We start from the raw sequence: 13,088 nt of genomic DNA, 5'->3' as shown, positions 1-13,088 counted from the left end.
AAAAAAAAAAATCAGAGGAAAATTTTCAACCCCAAATGTGTCATTGTAGGAGGGACTCCTTTGGAGACTGTGAGCAAGGAGTTGGCTACACTCAGGTGCTTGAGAATCAAGCCTTATTAAATAATTCAACCATACTTTAATTATTTTTTACTCTTTGACCTTTGTCTGACTATAGGATGTGACAAATAAAACCATTTCTTGTCATTGTGATAGGAATTTCCATTTCCCGAATACTAGTAGCTCCACTATAGGTTTTGCTACTTATCAACTTTTCTTACGCACTTTGGCATATTTCTGAATTTTTAATTTCATTGATCTACCTACCAGTCATGAATAAACATGTCTCCAACGGATAGCCACTCTTTTTTGCTTCTCTGTTGTGGCTATTCTTACTTGTTCTTTATTCTGTAAGATTTTTTCGATAACATTGCTAGCTTCAGAAACTGAGTGTCTATATCGGGAACAGGTTAAGTTTATAAATTAGCTTAAGGAGAATTGACCTTGTTATAATACTGAGTTTTTTACCCAGGAATGTGATGTGATTTTCCATTTGTTTATATCCGCTTTCATATATTTCAGGAATGTTTTATAGTTTTCTTCACATAGGTTTAAAAAGTTTGTTAGATTTACTCCCAATTAGTTTATTTCATTTCTGGTTATGCTTTTCTAATTAAAGTTTCTGGCACTATAACTTGTAAATGATTGTTTTTTGCACCTATGAAAGCTACTGTTTTTGTATATTTATATGATCTTCCTAACTTATCTTTTGTAGATTTTCTATCAATTCCTTTGTGTTTCCAGATGTATGACTGCATGATCTGCAAACATAGTTTTATATTTTTCTTTCCCATTCTCATGCCATTTTAAATTGCCCTGGCTAAACCTCCAACACATGAGAAATGAATTGAACAGGTGATCATATGCTTTTTTTAGTGTGGTTTTCTAACCTTAGTGGAATAACTCTAGTGCTTCCCAAAGAGCAAGATAATCACTTCATTTTGACATGTTAGAAAAAAATGCATCAATTCCCAGTGTTGAGTTTAACATACATACATGTTCAATTCTTCCAAATAGATGTTTTTGTAACTGTGAGTAAGATCCCCTGATTTCTCTTTATACCTACCACGATGTACTATATTAATGGATTTCCAAACACTGAATCATGCTTGAATTCCAGACATAAAATTCACATAGTCATCATCTATTATTTTGCTATATTTTATTTTAAATATTGCCATCTGTATGCAGATGTGAGATCTTTCCATAGTATTCTTTTTGGTACAAACTTTAGGACATTTGAGTATCAGCATTTTATTTGATTTATATAAACTATTTGGAAATTGTACTTCCTCTTTAAGGCTTGAATTGAGTATATAGCATTGGCTTATCTGTTCTCTAAAAGAATGGAAGAATCTACCTGCTAATCTGACCCTGGTGCTTTTATTTGTATGGGACTCATAAAACTCTCCCTTTCCTCTATGGATATTCGTTTGTTTAGACTCCTATTTCTACTGAAGTCAATACTGGTAAAATATATTTTCGTAGAAAATGTCCATTTCATCTAGGCTTCACAGTTGACTTGTATTGATTTGGAAAAATGGGGCAAATATTTTCTAATCTCAAGTATTGACATCATGTTCTTTCTTTTGTACTAATTAAAAATTCATTGAACTTACAGAAAATTTTAAAAATTGAAAGTCCTTGATTGTGTGATTCTATTTCTTTGCCCATAAATGGTGGTATTTCAGGGGTCCTCAGAGATTTCAGAAAGCGTTAGATTTGGGGTAAAGGAAATTCTCAGGGAGGCAGGGAATCCACTGAGACACATGTGCTTCTCTGTGGGTCCTCCATGGCTCAGACCTCAGTATTTCCTCCTCTGTCCACATGATACCCTGTCTGCCACCAGGAATAATGGAAAAGGAAGAATTTCTCCCCTTTTGGGTATGCTCACTAGAAATTCCTAATAGATTCAAGAAATTTAAGTTTTTCAAAACTATTCCCAGCTCCTATTCTCAAGTGTGAACCGCCATTGCCACTCAAGGTGAAAAGACGATTGGGACTTCCCTGGTGGTCCAGTGGCTAAGACTCCACGCTCCCAATGCAGGGGACCTGGGTTCAATCCCTGGTCAGGGAACTAGATCCCACATGCCACAAGTAAAAGATCCCGCATGCTGCAACTAAGACATGGTACAGCCAAATAAATAAATATTAAAAAAAAAAAATGGTGAAAAGATGATTGAAATTCTTTGAGGAGATGAGGTCATAGGAACACTACCCCATACCTCAGGGTCTGGCATCCTCCCTCACACACATGCTTTGGCTGTTTTGATCATTACATTGTGCTCAGTTTGGGCAGCAGGAAGCAGTTTGTGTTTTCTATTTCAGACTGAGAGACAGATTCTGTATAGTTAGTTAGATGTATCAGGAATCTGGGTAGGTGGGCATGTCTGGAAAAGCAGTCCAAGGACAATACCATAGGAGGAATAATTCTTCAGGCACAGTTTGAGTGTGTGGAAAAGACTAGCGGTCTGAGACCCTAACCGACCCGTGACTGCTGCTAAAGCAACTGAATAAAATCCTCATTGAAGGGGTTCTTGGAGATTGAATAACTAAAATCAGAAATGAAAGAGGGGCTTTTCCGGCGGCGGGTGGGGAGGGAGGGCGGGCGGTCTGCTGGGTTCGCGCGGCCTCGGGGCCGGAGCCCGGATCCCTGCCCGCCCCAGCGCCCGCCGCCGGCCGAGCCCCGCCCCACGCATCTCCATCGTGGGTCGCGGTGGTCGGATGTGCGTCCGGGTCCGCGGGACAGGCAGGCGCAGAGGTCCCTTGTATTGGCGCGGGTGGGTGCGGCGAGGTTCCGGCGCCTCCGCGGAGCATCGTGGGTCTGGGGCTGGGGGCGCCGCAGATTGCTATCCTCTCCGCACTCTCCCGGCTCTGAAGCCTCGAGAACACGGCTAGGCAGCAGTAGTTTAATGGGGAGTTTGCCTGCTGGGAACTAGGGGCCTGCTGGGGTCTCAGTTCTCGGCTGGCCCTGGAACACGAGGTTGCCAGGCGTGTGACGGCCGCAGGTAGGAGTGACCCGCTGGTGCGGTGATGAGCAAGAAGGGAAGGACAGCGGCTGTTGGCCTGTGAACCTAGGCAAGAATGACCAGCCGACACAGTCCAGACCAAGGTCCGTGCGCCCAGCTCGGTCCTGTGCGTCTGGTCAGTGGAAGATACCTGCAGGTGTGGCTCTTGTCACTCTAGGACTGGCTTCAGGACAGATCCTGCTGATGCGTCCAGGGCACTGCCCTCAGTTCTCCAGGAGAGTGTGCCGGAGGGGAGCCAGGGGGTGTGCCCGACTCAGCACGGTGGCCACGCACATCCAGTCTGCTGGCAAGGGCAGTGGGCAGCCGGAGGAAGTCATGGCCTTGGGAGTGTCCTGTGATGAAAAAGAACCTGCAGGCTTATCAAATAACTTTGGTGTGGAACGTTGGTGTGCTGAAAAGCAGTTCTGTGTGCTTTTCCCCCCTAGTGTGAATTAGCAGTGCTGAGGCAGCAAGCGGGATACAGAAGTGTGAGCAGAGACCGTCTGGAAGCCCCAGACTCCAGGGAAACTAAAGGTGACAGCCAGCCTAGTGAAGAGGATGGGAGTTAGGGGCGGGGGCGGCAGCCCAGCAGGGGCCCCTCGTCTCAGGGCCCTAATCCTGGCTCCAGCCGGCTGGTCAGGGAGCTGCAAGGTCTAATGGGCGAGCAGAGTCCACAGTTCTGCGCTGTTCTTCTCTGTGTTTGGGTCATCTCCCCCCATCCAAGGGGAGAAATCTAGATGAGGTTTAAGCATCAGTGCTTTAAGACTGTGGATCTCGGAGTTGAAACCTCGGAAGACATGTTTTCAGCACAGGGTGTTAAAGTGAACGGAAGGATTCAACCCCTTTTCAAGGAGGGTGTCTCCATGTGGGCAGAACTAGAGAATAAATGGGTCTTGAATAAAAAAAAAAAAAAAAGAAAGAAATAAAAGAGGGGACTGATTACAACTGATTCTACAGAAATAAAAAAAAACTAGAAGAAAATACTACAAACAGTTATAGGCCAAAATATTGAATAACCTAGAAGAAATGCATAAATTCCTAGAAATATGCAACCTACCAAACTGAATCATGAAGAACACTAATTGAAAATCACTAATCAAAAATAAAGGGAACCCAGAGAGTTCCACTGCAGAGTTCTGCCAAATATTTTAAAACAAGACAAATCTTCCTCACACCCTACCAAAAAAATTGAATAGGGGGGAACACTTCCAAACTCAATCTACAATGCCAGAATTACTTTAATACCAAAGCGAGACAAAGACACTACAAGAAAACCAGAGTACAATATCTCTAATACTTATACAAAAATTATCAATAAAGCAATATTAAAACAAATTTAACAGCACATTAAAAGGATTATACAACATGACCAAGGAGGACATGTTCTTCGCATGCAAGGATGGTTCAACATATGAAAATGTTTCATTATAATTATATCAATAGGATGAAAGGAAAAAAATACATGGTCATCTCAATTGCTGCAGAAAAGTATTAGACTAGTTAAAAGCCTTTATGATAAAAACAATCATAAACTAAAAACAGAAAAAAACAAAACAAAAAACTAGCTCAGAACAAAAAAGAACATATATAAAAAGCCTGAAACTGACATCACACTCAGTGGTGAAAGCCTGAAAACTTTTCCTCTAAGATCAGGAACAAAACAAGACACCTGCTCTCATTATTTCTATAAAACACATAATAGGGGACTTCCCTGGTGGTGAAGTGGTTAAGAACCTGCCTACCAATGCAGGCGACACGGGTTCGAGCCCTGGTCCGGGAAGATCCCACATGCCGCGGAGCAACTAAACTAAGCCAGTGCGCCACAACTACTGAGCCTGCACTCTAGAGCCCGCGTGCCACAACTACTGAAGCCCGTGCGCCTAGAGCCCATGTTCCACAACAAGAGAAGCCACCGCAATGAGAAGCCCACGCACCGCAACTAGAGAAAGCCCGCATGCAGCAATAAAGATCCAACTCAACCAAAAAAATAAATAAAAAGAACACATAACAGGAAGTTCCAGCCAGACAAACAGGCAAGAAAATAAATAAAAGGTAATTAGGAAATTGGGTAATTAGGAAAAGGAGAAGCAGAAATATCTCTGCTTAGAGCCAGCATAATCTAATAGTAGAAAATCCATTAGATTCCGCAAAAAACACCCTGATATAACAAATGAATGAATTCAGAAAAATTTCAAGGTATAAAATCAGCATGCAAAATCAATTGTTTTTCTATATTAATGATAAACAATCAGAAAGGAAATTGAGAAAACAATTCCATTTACAATAGCAGCAAAAAGAATAAAATACATAAGCGTACCCTTAGCCAAAGGGGAAGCTTTGCACACTGTAAACTAAAAACATTGCTGAAAAATATTAGAAAAGACGAAAATAAATGCATAGATATCCCAAATTCATGCACTGAAAGAAAATATTGTCAAGATGGCGATACTACCCAAAGCGATCAACAGATCCAAAGCAATACCCAGCAAAATCCCAACAGCGTTTTTGAAGAAATAAACAAACATGGATTCACATGGAATGTCAAGAGACCACGAAGAGCAAAAACAAGCTTGAAAAGAACAAAGTTGGAGGTCTCACACTTCCTTATTTCAAAACTTATTCCAAACCTAAATTAATCAAAACAATGTGGAACTTGCATAAGACAGCCAGCCAGCCAGCCAGTGCAATAGAATAAAAAACATTAGAAATCAACTCTTCCATATATGGTCAAATGATGTTCCACAAGAGTGTCAAGGCCACTCGATCGGGGAAGGGTAGTCTACTGAACAAAAAGTATTGAGAAAACTGGATATCCACATACAAAAAAATGTAGTTGGACCATTAGGCGACACACACCCTATACAAAAACTAACTCAAAATGGATCAAAGATCTAAACATAAGACTTAAAAGTATATAACTCCTAGAAGAAAATATAGGGGAAGACCTTCATCACATTGGATTCAGCAATGATTGAACAGATATGACCACAAAAGCAAAGGTAGCAAAGTAAAAACAGATAAATTTGGACTACATCAAAATTACAAACTACTGTGCATTAAAGCACGCTCATAGTAAAAAGACAATCTATGGAATGGGAGAAATTATTTGCAAATCATATATCTGATATACCAGGGGGCTCTTGGCCCAAGTTTCTGCTAATGACATTGCTTCTCTTACTGGTACTATTGATAACTGGCTGTGTGTTTTACAAGGTCACTGTCAACTGTCTCTCTCGCTGTGCCTCTCCTACACCTGCTAGAATAATGACTTTTAAGCAAGGTTCAGACACTACTCCTGTGGGCCCCAAAGCTTTTCTAGCTCTAGAAGCGAGAGAGTTTCATTCCTCTAAGTAAGGAGACTACAACGCCCAGTCTCAGCAAGAAGCAATTACAGAAGAATGACCTTCAGCCCTGTACCGCTCAAAAATGAGTGAAATTTTTCAAGGGGGAATTTTGTAGGCAAAAGGGTAGAGGGTCCCTGGAGAAAGAGAATCAGACATAGTTTCCTTGACAGAAGAGAAGCCATTTTAAGCCTAAGCCATTCTGTGATCTACACCTGGCCACAATTCTTGCCCTTACAGAAGAATAGGCCTCAGTAGTTACTGATTTTAAGGGAACAATAGAATGTAGAATAAACAGCTATTGTCAGGCCAGGGAAATAACTTAACCATATCAGAGACAAAAAATCAGTTGTAAAGACTCCCAGTCCTGTTTTGAAGGTAAAGATTAACCTGAAGCATATTCGTGAGCTGTTTTGCAGGATCCAAACCTCCTCAAGCACTCAACCACCAGACAAACTGGAACATAAAGAATGATAATGCTAACCTTTGCTAACCCTAGTGACTTCAGTCAACAAGACACAGACTCTGTCAAGCCTTGCCCCAATTCTATGCTGAATTCTCCTCTGCTCAAGCCCCATGATGAATTTGCATATATCAACCGAGCCCCTTCATGAATATGCATGCACCCTTAACTTAAAATTTCCCTAATTTTGCTGTTCCAGGAAATACTGCTTCGGGAAGGATCCCAGGTGTTCTCCTTACATGGGGTAAGTAATACAACCTTCCTTCTCCTAGACTTTGACTTTGTTGTGTCTTTTGGCTCAAGAGCCATCAAGAGGCAAATCCAGTTTTCAGGTAAAATGCAGGCCTCAAATAAACCTGAAACAAACTGAAAAGGAAAACAATTTCTAATTTTTTTTTTTAACCTAAAGAATTTGGTCTCAAAGTTAAAACAATTTTGGGAATATAGCCTATTTAGAAAAGAATGACATGAGTCGATTGTAGGAAGCCACCACAGCTTTTTTCAGAAGTTAACAATTATTTATAAAAAGTTGAATGTACTAAGATTTATCCCAAACTACAAAAAGGATTTAGTGTAAAGAAACGAGGAAGAAAAAAGTAAAAGCATTAGAAAAAACAACACTTTTAATGTTCCTTTAAAAGGGCACCATGCAAAAAAGAGTCAGTCATTTCTAATCCCACTTCTCTCCCCCATCCTCTACCCTATGTCAGGAAAAGGGAAGCGGGGTGACCCACAACTGACTGATGAGTCAAGTCACTGCCCCCTGGCTGAACAGGGATTGCAAATGGAAGCTATCTTCTGATACAAATAACTACAAAATGTACAAGCCTTGTAGACAGATACTTTGCAATTCTCATCCTCTATCTGTATAGTTTAAACAAATTTTAAATGTATTAAATTCTAAAGCCACAAATCGTACATCACAACTTAATCATCCATGTCCAAACAACCCACCATCCACCTGGACCCAGTTTCCCCTCTACCTGCACTATACTAGGTGCTCCCGTTTCATTCCCTTTTGTCTAGCTCCCTATTTTCTCTTTTTGTCCCCCTCTACTGCTTTTTCTCCCCTCCTATTTCTTCCCTCACACCTGTGACGCCCACTCTGCAACTTGTTCCCCCTCTTATTGCTCTTTCTCCCCACCTTTCTGACTGTCCTAAATCTCCATATATTTCTGCCTCTTTCTTCCCCCGTCTCTGCTTCCTCTCTCCCTCGATCACATCCCTTTTAGTCCCTTCACACTCCCTTCCTCTCCACTCTCTGGCGCCCCAAGTGGCTATGCTTCCTTCCTGCTCTCTCTTCCTTCCTCTTGTGACCATTGTCCTCTTTCTCCCAATACCATGTTGCTCTGTAGGCCATTCTCCAGCGGGGTGGAATCTGAGACTGAAGAACCCTGGGTGTCACACGCCTGGCCCAGGTCAAGTCCCCCTTCGCGGGGTCAGGGGAAGGGCTGACCACGAAGGGGAGGCCGGGGGAGCCGAAGGACCGGCCTGAGGAGACGCGAGGATAGAGGGGCTGGGAGGGAGGGAGGGGGTCTCAGGAGAGGGGCGGGTTCTCCAGAATCCCAGGACCGGAGAGAGGACGCGGCCTGTCCGGGAGCGGGGCGGGCGGCGCTGCCCTCCAGGGGCCGAGGGGGCGAGGCTGCGGGGCCGGAATACAACTCGGGGAAGAAGACTTTACATGGGGGAGGGAGGAAGGTCGTAAAGGGTTTTAAGCAGGAAAATGTCGCAAAAGGCGGTGTCTAAGTGAACCGAAGGCAGAAAAGCCAAGGGCAGGGACCGGCCTCAGAGCCATTTCAGAGCCAAAAGGGAATGACTGTACCGGCTACGCCTGGATTTAGTTAAAGAGGAAGGGCGCGTGTGGGGATTTCAGAAGTCACGCGCAAATCCTGAGGACGTGTAGGACGACCGTGAAGTGACTTCCACTAGAAGGAAACTTAGCCCCAGCAGCGTGACCTCTACTGGGCGCTTTCCGCCTCCAGTTGGGAACTGCGCCTGTGCGGAGTGAAGAGGCGGGGCGGCTGGGGGCAGGGCCTGGGCGGAGCGCTACAGGCGAGGGGCGGGGCATGGAGAGCAGCCGGAGCAGCCAGGGCTCAGCCTCCACGAGCTTAGGAGCTCCTAGCGGCAGCGGGTTGCCCACACACGGGGCTGAAATCTGAGCGGGTCTGGGGACGCTGCAACTTTGGAGGATGTGCACCCGCTGGTGGCTTTGTAAACTCTGCGCCTGCGGGATATCTGAGAGGATTACTGGGGCTCCAGTGGCTGGGGTAGGTCTGATGTTAGCAGCGCACACGGAGGTGAGGCCGGGGTGTGGGTTGATTCCGTAGCTCCCAAGGCGGGTCCAGGTGCGCCACTATGGTGGGTCCCGGAGCCTGACTTAGGCAGATCTGCTCCCGTGGCTTTGTGAGTACAGCGCCTGAGGGACATCCAGGCCAATTGCCTGCGTTCCCGTGGCTGAGGCGTGGCCGAGGGCATTGCCAACAACTCTGTGAGCACGCAGGGGTGACACGCGACTCCACAGAGTGCACTTCCTGGTGGGCAGCTCCTGCGGAGGAATACTCATTGGCTCCTCTCCCAGCAGGCGTGCTGCAGTCCCACCTAACCTCACGCTGAATCTCAGAGTGGGTATGGAGCTTCTACTCCAACAACTGGGGAGCAGACCCAGCCCCCGAAAGGGCTGTGACAACCACAGAGCAAAGAGGAGGCCCCATTCAACATCGAGTGCAGCCTCTGGTCACCACCACTCCAATCACATCCCCTGTCAAGGGGATAACACACAGCACACAGTGAGAAAAGACATGGCGGAAATCCATACTAAAATCAGCCCTCACACCAAAAATATTAGACTCACGTGGGCTACACAGGAATGCTCCCACATAAAAACAGCCATTGAAGACCACATTAGATAAAAAGGAACCCTCAGACTGTTGGTGGGAATGTAAATTGGTGCAGCCACTATGTAGAATAGTACAGAGGTTCCTTAAAAAACTAAAAACAGAGTTACCATCTGACCCAGCAATCCCACTCCTGGGCATATATCCAGACAAAACTATAATTCAAAAAGATACATGCAACTGTATGTTCACAGCAGCACTATTTACAACGGCCAAGACATGGAAGCAACCTGTTCATCAACAAATGAATGGATAAAGAATACGTGGTACTTATATACAATGGAATATTACCCACAAAAAAATGAAATATTGCCATTTGCAGCAACATGGATGGTACCTAGCGATTATCATATTAAGTGAAGTCAGACAGAGAAAGACAAATATTATATCACTTATATGTGGAATCTAAAAAATGATACAAATCAACTTATTTACAAAACAGAAACAGACTTCAGACATACAAAATAAACGTATGGTTACCAAAGGAGAAAGGGGGAGGAAGAATACATTAGGGGTTTGGGATTAGCAGATACAAACTACTATATATAAAACAGAAAAACAACAAGGTCCTACTTTATAGCACAGGGAATTATATTCAATATCTTGTAATAAATGGTAATGAAAAAGAGTCTGAAAAATTATATATATAACTGAATTCATTGCTGATGTACAGAAACTAACACAATATTGTAGATCAACTATACTTCAATTTTAAAAAAGGACCAAGCCAAGCTTGGATTGGACCAAGCTTTGAATTTTCAACCCTACCCTCCATTTTTTCAGAGGAGAGGAGTAGGGCTAGAAAAGAAGGTAATAATTGATCGGGCCTACTTGAGGAAGCCTCCATAAAATCCCAACACTAGCTGGTTCAGAAAGTTCCACGCTGGGAGGGTGACACACCCCAACTCCACAAGGATAGGTCCTGCACTTGGGTCCATCCCAGAACTCACCCATGTATCTTTTCATGTGGCTATTCATCTGTATCCTTTATCATATCCTCTAATAAACTGGTAAATGGAAGTGTTTTCCTGAGTTTTGTGAGGTGCTCCAGCCAATTCACTGAACTGAAAAAAGAGAGTTGTTGGAAACTGTGATGCATAACCAGTTAAGAAGAAGCACAGGTGGATAACCTGAACTCGCGACTGGCATATGAAATGTGCTGGAGGGGAAGTCTTGTGGGGTCTCCATGTTATTTCTGTGAAGACAGGGTCAGAACTGAGTTGCGTTGCAGGACACCAAGCTGGGGTTGTACGGACTTGCTTGTCGTGGGGAAAATCCCCACACATTGGTGACCAAAACTGTCAAAAGTGCTCTGTGTAAGGGTGGCTGTAGTGTCAGCATAAAGGAGACACAGAGGAAAGAAACACACAACAGGAAGGTCTGAATTTTCCTTCCACAGGAGGAAGAAAATTGAGGGTTTTTGTTTTGTTTTTCAAGAACCACCCACGTAATGAGAGAATTTCACACAGTCTTCAAAGTGCACGTTCTGTAACAGCGAGACAAACCATGTTTCTGGCTACCAAACACATCTTCATAAATTGTAAGAATTCAAGTTCTACCAAATGTTTCTATGACCACGATGGAATTAAAATAGAAATCAGAAACAGAAAAATCTCCTGGAAATCAAATATTTGGAAAATAATTATCTACCTGTAATTTTGGGAAAAGGAGGAAATTCGAATGTATTCTGAACTGAGTGAAAATGAAAACTGAATATGGCAATATTTATACTTTGCCACGAGAGCAGAAATTTTTGAAAAAGCACCCATGGAAAATATTTTCAACATCACTATCTAGCAAGTATGAGACTTCAGCATTTCCTGTTTCTGCCATGAGAACACCAGTCTGCCTTCAGGGGGGTCATAGAAAAGGAAGCGTCTCTAATATACACTGGTGACGTTCATCAAGAACTTGTAATTATTCACAGGATTGGCAAATGGGAACAAAGTTTTTCAGAAACATTCTCAGCTCACCAGCTGTACACTGTAGTTGTACTACAGTTGAATTGATGTTGAATATGAAGTTCTAGGAGATGGTATGTCAGAATCACAAACATATCTCAGAGATGGGCTGTCAACCTCCCCGACCGACACCGATACACCACACGAAGTCCTGGCAGCAGGAAGGACTCACGTGAGTATTTACCTATTTCAGTCTGAGTGGCAGTCTGTAAGGGAAAGAGGTTTATGAGGAGTCGGGAAAGCATTCCCATGTCAAACAAGGATTTCTCTAGAGGAGAAACTAATCTCCTGAAACAAAACCCCAGGCATATTTTGGAGATGTTGGATATTTGGTTCCAGAGCACCCCAATAAAGAAAATACTGCAATTAAATCGGTCACATGAATTTCGTACATTCACAGTGCTTATGAATTCATGTTTATACTTTTCTGTAGACTATAAATTGTGCAATGGCAGTACAAAATGTTAAATAAAGGATACATTATTGCTGCAATCTCTTTAAGGAGGCAGCCAAGTGGATGCAGACACACAGATCTCTGTGAAGACCCTGAGGGCATTCCACCTGGCCGGCAGCCTTGGATTTTTGCGGGCAAAGAGGTGGAGGATGGTCGTACTCTCTCAGAATACAATATCCAGAGAGTCAACCCTGCACTTGGTGCTTTGCCTGAGGGGTGGCATCATGGAGCCTTCCCTCAGCAGCTTGCCCAGAAATACAACTGGGACAAGAGGACCTGCCCCACGTGTTATTCTTCCCCGCATCCCCATCCTGTCAACTGCCCCATGAAGAACTGTGGCCACGCCAGCAACCTGTCCCAAGAAAAAGATCAAATAAGACCCGTCCACAGGCTTCTCCTTTGCCAGTGGGGCGGCCTCCTTCCCAAGCAGCAGGCATTTCATTTCACAACTTAGTATTATTAAGATTACTGGTCACGGGACTTCCCTGGTGGCTCAGTGGATAAGACTCTGCTCTCCCAGTGCAGGGGGCCTGGGTTCGATCCCTGGTCAGGGAACTAGATCCCACATGCATGCCGCAACTAAGACCCGGCACAACCAAATAAACAAATAAACTAAAAAAAAAAAAAAAAAAGATTACTGGTCACAGACAACATAACAAATATAATAATAAAGAGAAAGTGTGAAATATTGAGAGAATTATCCAAATGTGACAGAGACACACGAAGTGACCAAATGTTGTTGGAAATATGGTGCCAAAGACTTGCTCCACATAGGATTGTCACAAACCTTCAGTTTAGGAGGTGGGGGAAAAAAAAAAAAAAAAAAGCAGTATCTGTGAAGCTCAATAAAGCAAAGTGCAATAAAAACAATTATGCTTGTAATGACATAATAGGAAGTTACCATAACCAC

This window comes from Eubalaena glacialis, chromosome 18, assembly GCF_028564815.1.
Source record: "Eubalaena glacialis isolate mEubGla1 chromosome 18, mEubGla1.1.hap2.+ XY, whole genome shotgun sequence".
Taxonomy (NCBI): domain Eukaryota; kingdom Metazoa; phylum Chordata; class Mammalia; order Artiodactyla; family Balaenidae; genus Eubalaena; species Eubalaena glacialis.
The sequence above is the reverse complement of the archived record's forward strand: the minus strand, read 5'-3'. Positions refer to the sequence as shown.